Below are 8,968 nucleotides of genomic sequence, written 5' to 3'. Positions count from 1 at the left end.
GGGAGGAGAGGGAGGAGAGGGCGAGGGAGTGGGAGAGGAAAGGAAAGGAAAAGAAAAGAAAGGCAAAGCTAGGCCAAATATGGTAGGTAAGAGCTGTAATCCTTTGGAGAAAACTTAGAAGGACTTCGAGGCTAGCCTGCACCATGTATTGTGTCTAGCCTGTGCCACATAGCAAGCAAGACTCAGTTTGGACCAAAAAAATATCACAATGAGAAGCACAGGACAAATAGGAATTTATTGACCAATTTTTTTCTCTCTCTTTTTCATTTTTATTTGAGCATATATAAATGTGGGAACACCATTGTGTGGAGGTCAGAAGACAACTTGCAGGTGTCAGATCTCTCCTACCACCATGTAAGTTCTGGAAATCAAAGTCAGGTCATCAGGCTGAGCAACAGTTGTCTTTACCTACTAATTTTGTAGAACCCCCTTTTTAAAAAAAAAAAAATGTAATTATTGGTGAGCAATTCTTATGTGCTCAGTTTTATGTTAGGCATTGTATTCTTGTTTTGATCTCTTTGTGTTCCTAAGTCACACAGGCAACAAGGCCACAGCTGATAGTGGGTCTTACTGAGTGCCATGTCACCACCCATCACCAATCATGTTCCCTTCCCCACTGGTATTTCCATTCATCTCATCAGAAGAATTTTAAGCACTGAAGAATAAAAAACTGACCTGCATCCTGCTAACAGCCTCATGTCCCATGCCTAGCTCATTATGCCTAGCTTCACTACACAGTGAAGCGGTGTAGGATACATAAGCTGTATGGACTGAACTTACCCTAAGTGTTAGCAAAGTTTACCACTCATTGCAGGCATTGTGAACTGTGTAGGAAACAGCAACAAAAAAACAGTCTCTATGGAGACTCTTATCCTCAGTGATCATTGAAACAGCTTCAGGACGTAGGCGGAAGAGACAGAGTAGTGAAGAGAATGAGGCATTCAAGTGCTCGGTCCTATGAGCCAAGGGAGGACTGCTTTAGCTATGAGCAAAGTGCCAAGCAGGCCAAGGTGTCTGGCTTGGTGGACTCACATATGCCTTCTCCTGCCCTTCCCGGGATAGTGATACTACAGTGTGGTACCTAGAGACAGCCACATTATATCCATGTACCCTTCCCTGTAGACCTGTTTCTTGGCCGCCCCCCCCCCCCCGGGGCAAACCACCCAGGGCATAGGCAGTCAAGACACCAACAAGATTGAGCTTAGTTGGCAGTGACTCAGCATAAAAGCCACTTGATGCTTCCGTGGGGAATTTGCCTTTACACGAGGAGCAGCTGGTCAACTGTCCTTGCCACAGAGCTGGGAGCAGAGGGCACATGGCTTGTAGCATGTATTCCTCCTGATGAATTATTCCCCCTGTAGTTCAGATACACCTTAGCCGTAAATTTGCTCATCTGGGGCCTACCAGTTGTCACACTCTTCTCCTGAGTGTGCTGGTACCAAAGCTTTGCAAGGCTGAGTGAGCGCCCCCCCCACACACACACACCTACAAGTACTGGTTTAATCCAGTCAGTGCCCAGAGTTCAGTTCCCAGCAGATGCAGGTGAATTCCCCTCCCCAAAAAGTCCTGCTGACTAGTGGTGGACTCAGAAAGATGCCCATCTGTCCCCAGCACTTCTGCACTCAGCAAGCGACCACCCACACATCACTGCCATTTATACCGGGAAAGTGCTTCTAGTCTGATTGTCACACTGCGATCACTCTGTGACCCTAAAAGGCCAGGCGCATAGCTTCCTGGATGTTGGTGGGCTCTTATCAGACCACTCGGGCAACAGCCTACCACTACCGATTTGCAAGTCCTTCTCTGGCAATGCCTCACCAAAAACTTCAGCTCTCTGAGTCTCTTTCTTATTTCTAAGCAGTGTTCTTTATATAAAGTGAGAGTCTTAGCAAAATTCAAAGCACTTAAGACATGTGAGCTACTACTACCAATGCTTCCTAAGGATATGCTTCAGACTTCTTCGTTGACTCCTAATAGGATAAAAACCCCAAAGATTGGCCCCAGTCTTATTGCCTCACAGTTAGCCATGGAGGAAAATCGGTATATGTCTTCAGGAAATACACAGGCCTAGTTTACTCATCTGTGGAATGGGTAGGTGGCAGCAATATGCAATAGCAGGACCAAATGAGACAACATTTAAAGGAGGCTATCCAACACTGAACAATAAAATCGGTATGGCTGAGTTGTTGGCTCCTAAGTTGACTCTCTGTCTCCTTGGTAATAGGGGAGGGGCAAGGACACAGAAATGACACCATACTAGCTCCTGCCAGGAAATAAATAAATAAGTAAATAACTAAATAAATAAATAAAAATAAAAAACCACAAGCACCTCTTCCCAAGGCAGTCAAACTGCTGAGTGTTTGTAATTGATGTTTTTAACCATACACAAGGAGTGATGTTCTATGAAAATTAGGAAGCTAAACTTTCTAAGTCTCTTCCAAGAGCATCAGGAAGAGTGTGGGGGAGAGGAATACTTTGAATCCTGGGGGCTCAGCACCTCAGGGTGCAGAGTAGAAAGTCTCAATCTTACCATAACATGTAGAACTTGTAGAGTCACAAATTCCACCCCTCCCCACAGAGTTGAGCTAGGGATGAGAGACATGTGCACACAGGATGACAGGACTCATCTGTCCACTTTGAGGGGACCTGTTCAGAAGTCCCTCGGGTAACCCAACAGAAGGAGGAGGGTAGGGAGAGGGTTGGCATGCTGCTGCTCAGGTTCCCTTGTCATATCATTGTCACCACTGACCCCAAGAATAGGACATTAGTTTGTTCCCTGACATCTGACATGGCCAAGCGAACCATGGGTCTGCTTAAGTCCTGTAGGCATTGCAAAGGACAACTGCTGGGACCCAAAGTTTATGCCCTACTTCTGTAGGACAAAGGCAGAACAAAGACTCAGTATCTGTGTCAGGCAGATCTAGGCCACCCAAGTCCCTTAAGAATTAAGAGACAAAGCCGGGCAGTGGTGGTGCACGCCTTTAATCCCAGCACTTGGAAGGCAGAGGCAGGTGGATTCCTTAGTTTGAGGCCAGCCTGGTCTACAGAGTGAGTTCCAGGACAACCCGGGCTACACAGAGAAACTCTGTCTCAGGAAATAAATAAATAAATAAATAAATAAATAAATAAATAAATATTAAGAGATAAGAGAGGTGATTGGATGCTCACACTTCAGCCCCTTTGGCTCTGGGATCTGAAGCAGAATTCTAAATATGTACAGGTCTCTCATCCTCTTCTCCACATCATAAGGCCAAAGGTAGGGCCACATAATCTTCTTTTCAGCAAAGGGGGGGAGAGGGGAAGGGCATATACAATGGCTAACGAACTTTAACAAAGATAAGCAGCGCCTGAGGTAAGACAGGGGGTCCATGGGTAAAGGACTGGAGATAGAGACACAATCCACCACAACAGAGACACAGCAGTTCTGCTCGCAGTAATTTAGCATCATCATCTGGGGCAGCTGGTTGTTTACTCAGATTGTGAGGCCAAATGGCTGCACAGATGTTGCCAGGATCAGTAAGCCATGGGTAGCAGATCTTACACACTTGGCAGGAAATAATGAGCCAGTTAGAAAATAAGTGACCATGGATTTCTCAGGAAGCCATCCAAATACCATCCGACCACTGCAAATAGATCAGGCTGGAAGACTGGGGAACCTGTAGCAGCTGAGGAAAGCCAATACCTGGCTGTTCAACTGAGAAGTTCCTGAGCACAGGCGTGATGTTGGGATATACTTGCTCTCCCCAAAGAAAGCTCTGAAAAAGGTTAAATACAGATACAGCTGTATGGTCCCAGGAGGGTTGACCAACCCTGACCTCCATCCTTGCTGAATTCTATGAAATCCATCAGGCTAAACTTGTAAGCATCAGGAACAACCTCCAGACACTGGCCTGCCAGGGTCAAAATTAGAGCCCCAGTAGACAGCAATCTCCTAGGTTCTCTAATCCTAACTTGTATTCAAAGACATAGAGAACAGTTACCTTCTTGGAAGCTGAGGAAGTTGACACAATGCCTGACTCACAGAAGGGGCTTGATAAGCATTCTGTTATTCTTGGTGTCTAACTGCTGTCACTCATTGATTGCTCCTGCTTAGTAAGCAGATTTCTTAGAGAATAGGGTTAATTCTCAACACGGTGTTTGCTATCCCCATGCTTGGTAGTTAGAAGCAAGGCTGTCCCTACTCTCCCATCTCTCCCGAGTGCACACACTTGGCTTCTGACTTCTACCATATTGTAAGGCAGATGCAGGTGCCCAACCATGGACTTCCCAAAGCCCAGGAACACAAACCTGAACAAACATCTTTCCTTTATAAATTATTAAGCCTCAAGTACTTTGAGGCTTAGACACTTACTGAGAAAGGCTTGAAAAGAAATCGACCAAGATGTTTGCTTTGTTTGAAATACAAAAGAGGGGGAAAAAAAACCAGAAAAACAAAAAAACAAATGAACAAACCCAAAGAAATCAATTCATTACTGTGTGAGCCAAGTTGAGCATGAAGCATGAAGCAATAACCAATCCCATGAAGCATCATGTTTCTTCCCTGGCACACAGCTGTCACTCATTGAACATATTCCTGTTTTCAGAAGATGGATGGTCTAAATCTTATAGAGCTGTCCAACCTTTTGCCATTGCAATATGATACTGTCATCTATGAAAGTATTGAACTGCATTAACAGTTCTCTTGAGACTCAAGTGCTCTATTGGCCACAGATTGGACACACCTGGTTCCAAATGATTACACTAGTATCCTGGATAACACCTAAGGGTGTTAAAGATTTGACCACTAATTGGTGAGGTCATATTCTTGACTCCCTAGCACAGCTAGAAAAGGCATCAAGAAAAGTCATCCTCAAGAAATTCAACTCAGGCAGTGTATGAGGCCTTTTCTCTGAACAGGGACCCAAAGAGAGTGACAGGGACTGTTATCAGTCCCAGCTAGGGCTCAAGAAGCCAAGGTTCAGAAGGGCCACATACAACATGTTGAGGTTCCAGAGAGGAGAAGCTGGGAGGGATAGGGGAATGTATAGCTTCTACAAACTGGGATCTGGAAGACAGGATACTCTCAGGTCAGTGAGGACCACTATGATCCTATAAAGAAAGGCTATCTGGTCCAAGACCTCTGGTTTCTAAACTAAGCTCCCTGAGTAGTAGTCACAGATGAGGGCAACGTCAACATCATGTGGGAAAGATGGAGGAGATAACAAGCGTAAACATGCTCACTGGTGAAACTGAGGATGCGGTGATGTGTGGGAGGAAGAAGGGTCCTGGAAGGTCGACGGTGGCCGGAAGATTTTTCCCTGAACCATGAGAAGCATGTCATCTCATTGCTGTCCACCTCAAACTTTCCTTTTCATACCTACACTTGCATTCACCTTTCTTTTACAAGAACCTTCCTACCATAAGGGTGTTAAGTGATGAAGTCACCACCCAAAGTAGTTTCATTTCTCCAACCTCAAAACCCTCCTTTCCTGCCAGAACATCAAAGCCACTGCTTTCCGTAAAGCTTCTCTGATCACCTGGGTGACTTGTGGAGATAAAAACAACCTACCCCACACTAGAGATCATCTACTTCCTGCTATGTCTCTATGTCTCATAGACAAAGGCAAGAGCTGGAAAATGGGGCAGAGTGTACCAACAAACACTTCCCAAAGTGTCCTGAGGTCCTGCACCTCTCCAAGCACTTCCTACCACGGGCTCTTGCCAAGGAAAGCAGTCAGTTGTACCAAGATATCTCTGTCTTTTTCAAATGTAAACTATAATGATCTCATGTTCACTCTGTAGTCTCTACTTACTGAACTGTAATGACAGCTCATTTGCATACAGGAAAAGTAAGTCAAGCAGTTACACACACCCGAGGCTGTAGTTTTTGGTGACTCACAGAAGAAAGTGTATAGATTATTTCCATTCAGCTCCATCCTCCAGTTATTTAAGTGATGGAAAGTCACAGAGCCAATGGGACCCCTGGGGAAGTTCCAAGCTACTGGGAATTCAAACAGTTAATGTAAGTTTAGCAGGGAGTTTCCCACAGTGCACAGGTGCACCATCAGGTGGGCCATGATGGAGAGTCCCACCCCTGAGACACCTCACACCTCATCTCAAGAAACAATCTTCTAGAAATCCAAGGAAACACCGAGTCCCATTGTTGGCCCAGAGCCCATGATCCAGGAAGTCACATCTCCAGAATAAAGGCCAACTCTTCCAGGAAGCCTGTGTTGAACCTACCCTAGATGATAAACTTCCTATTTGTAGCCATGGTGCATGCCATGTATAAGGAGCTTAGTAGATCATTGTCCAAATAGTAAGCACTTGCTGAATGAATTACACAGTTTACATAGTGCTTAGGTGAAAACATTTCCCCAAATACTGATTGCTTATTATGTGCTAGGTACTCTTCATCCTTAGATGCTTAGTACAACCAGCTGACACTCAGCTGTCAGCTTCTTTGGAGACAGCCTTGGTTGAACATTGTCAAACTGAAGTATCCTTCCAGGCAAGGCTACACTGTCACTGATCAACCATCATGCCACCACAATTCAGGACAGTTCTCAAGGGGCATTCTAATCTGGTCTATGCAGAGCTATGGGGCTATGCTATGCTCAGACACCTTCACAGCTTGACAAATCCTTCCTATTCTGATTCCTTCCATGCATTTCACAATTGTTGATCCCAATGTACCCTGGAGCGAGCATCCTCCTTGTTAATCTACACACTGATATCTGCCTCTGAGAAAATCCAGCATGCAGGATTCAGGTTCTCATGACACAGGTGTGGTGGTCCAGGCCTGTAACCCTAGCACTCAGGTGGCTATGATATGAGAATTAGTAATTCAGGCCAGCCTGGGTTAGATAGCACATTATAGACCAACCAGGGTAGGTTTTTTTGCTGTGTTTGTTTTTGTTGTTGTTTTTAATGATGGATTTTCAAGGTTCTGTGCTACCACATAAAAACTCTAGGAAGGCAGACAAGATTCCTAGATGTGGAAGCAACGCATTGACAAGGGTATGGGATTCAAGGCTCAAAACTATGATGGATGAGCAGGAGCTAAATCTTCCTGTTTGTTTTAGTGTGTGGCTAAGCCCTAGGCCATTAGAGACCCACATGGTCATCTTTGTTCCCCCAGCACCCTAGTCATGAAATAGCATGAGCAAAACATTCCTTCTGTGATTAGATGATGATGGGATAGACAGGAAAATTCAATGTAACCCTATACTTGTTGAACAAGGAAGTCAGCTCTATCTGCTATAACATCAATGACCGGCCATGATGATTTCAAAGATGCTCAGGGTACAATGCTCAGTGGACCTTTGGTTGTATAATGCTTATAATTTAATGGTAAAGATAACAACTTCAAGACTCACTACAAACTTCCTAGAGGAGGCATGTGTGATTTACATGGCTTGAAAGAAGGCGAGGAGAAGATGTACAAGGCATTTGTGTTAGTAAGCTAGGCCTTTACTTTGCTATCTAACAAACTGAACCATCTTTCACATGACAGCCCAAAAATGCAATGTGTGGAAGAATGCCACAACCATAGCCTCCATTACTAAGACTGTGAACCATAATGTTCCTGTGGTCCATGTGAAGTTCACAGAAGGCAAGTAACACATTACTATGATGTAGACACTTGATCCTACAGTAATAAGAAACTCTCAAGCTCCTGGAACAAAGGAGAGGACAGCTGGTAACCCAAGCTTCAGAACTAATGTAAGAGCTCCCAAATTAGCCACCCCATGAGCAGTCCACAGTTGTTTTGGGTGTCTCAGCTTCCATGGATCTGAAGTAGAAAGAGCCTTGAAAACAACCAGGAGCTTCTTCATTCTGAGAAGATAGCTGTAGGAGGAGCAGAACCAGCCTTAGGAAAATCTGGACCCTAGTCTCTGTCTCCCCACTGAAAGGTATGGACACTTAGGGGTCCCCCTTTAGTTAAGATCCCAGACTCCAAGTTACCTCCTTTCTGAGGATAATACTTGAACAAACATGAGCTGTCACGAAAGGGAAGAGAGAGGAGCTTGGAGTTTGTGCAGACAAGGCTAGGTGAGGAGAGTGAGAGACAGTGATGTTTGCTTGAGGCAATTATGAAACAGGTGATGTCACAGAGCTAAACGAGTACAGAGTATTCCAGAATCTGTTGCTGCCGCTGGCTTACTATTATAGCATGTCCCTGAGCTGGGGGCACCTCAATAGCCAAGTGCCAGGACCATTAGAGGTGGCAGGCAGGGGTGAAAGTTCAAAGAACCAAAGTCCAGGGCAGACCTTGATGTCGGTACTAGGTAGCAGGTGACAGATATCGCAGGGAGGCAGTACAGTTCAGAATTTAGGCAGAATTTCTCACTGCTTCCTTCCTGTGTGGCAGCAGGTACACAGAGTGAAGTTAACCTCTCTGAGCCTGTGACATCAGGTACACAGAGTGAAGTTAACCTCTCTGAGCCTTTGGCCTTTCAGGGACATGGAACAAGGACTCAAGCACCGTAAGTGACTCGTAAGGACTAAACACAGAGCAATCTGTGTGGATTGCCTTCAACATAATGCAGTAAGCTGATGCTAGGGTCTTTAAGATCCCAGGTCACAGGCCTCTCCTGCTGTACTTTCCAAGTGCACGCCACAAATGCCTAGGGTTCCATGCAGCCTCAGAAGGCCTTTTCTGGAGATTCCAGACTGACAAAGGAGGTATAGGGGAGTCGCTCTCTGTAAGCAACCCATCTTTCATTTGGCAAGATAGTCACATGGATAAGGCTTTGCAAATGACTCAAGAAAACCAAGATGCCATCAACACTCAACAGGGAAAGGGGGAGCAAGCTGGAAGCACAGGTCAGCCTCCGTAGACCAAGACCTAAACCCCAGAGAAAAGACTCACACTCCAGGCATCCAGGATTTCACAAGCCCAAAGAAGTGCTTAACTCTTCATCTCTAAAGCCAGCTGAACAGAGAGGAAAAAGAGCATGTCAAGTGGGAGGTCTAATCCATAGCA

Source organism: Grammomys surdaster, unplaced genomic scaffold, assembly GCF_004785775.1.
Source record: "Grammomys surdaster isolate TR1022 unplaced genomic scaffold, NIH_TR_1.0 125974, whole genome shotgun sequence".
NCBI lineage: Eukaryota > Metazoa > Chordata > Mammalia > Rodentia > Muridae > Grammomys > Grammomys surdaster.
Note: the sequence above shows the minus strand (reverse complement) of the source record.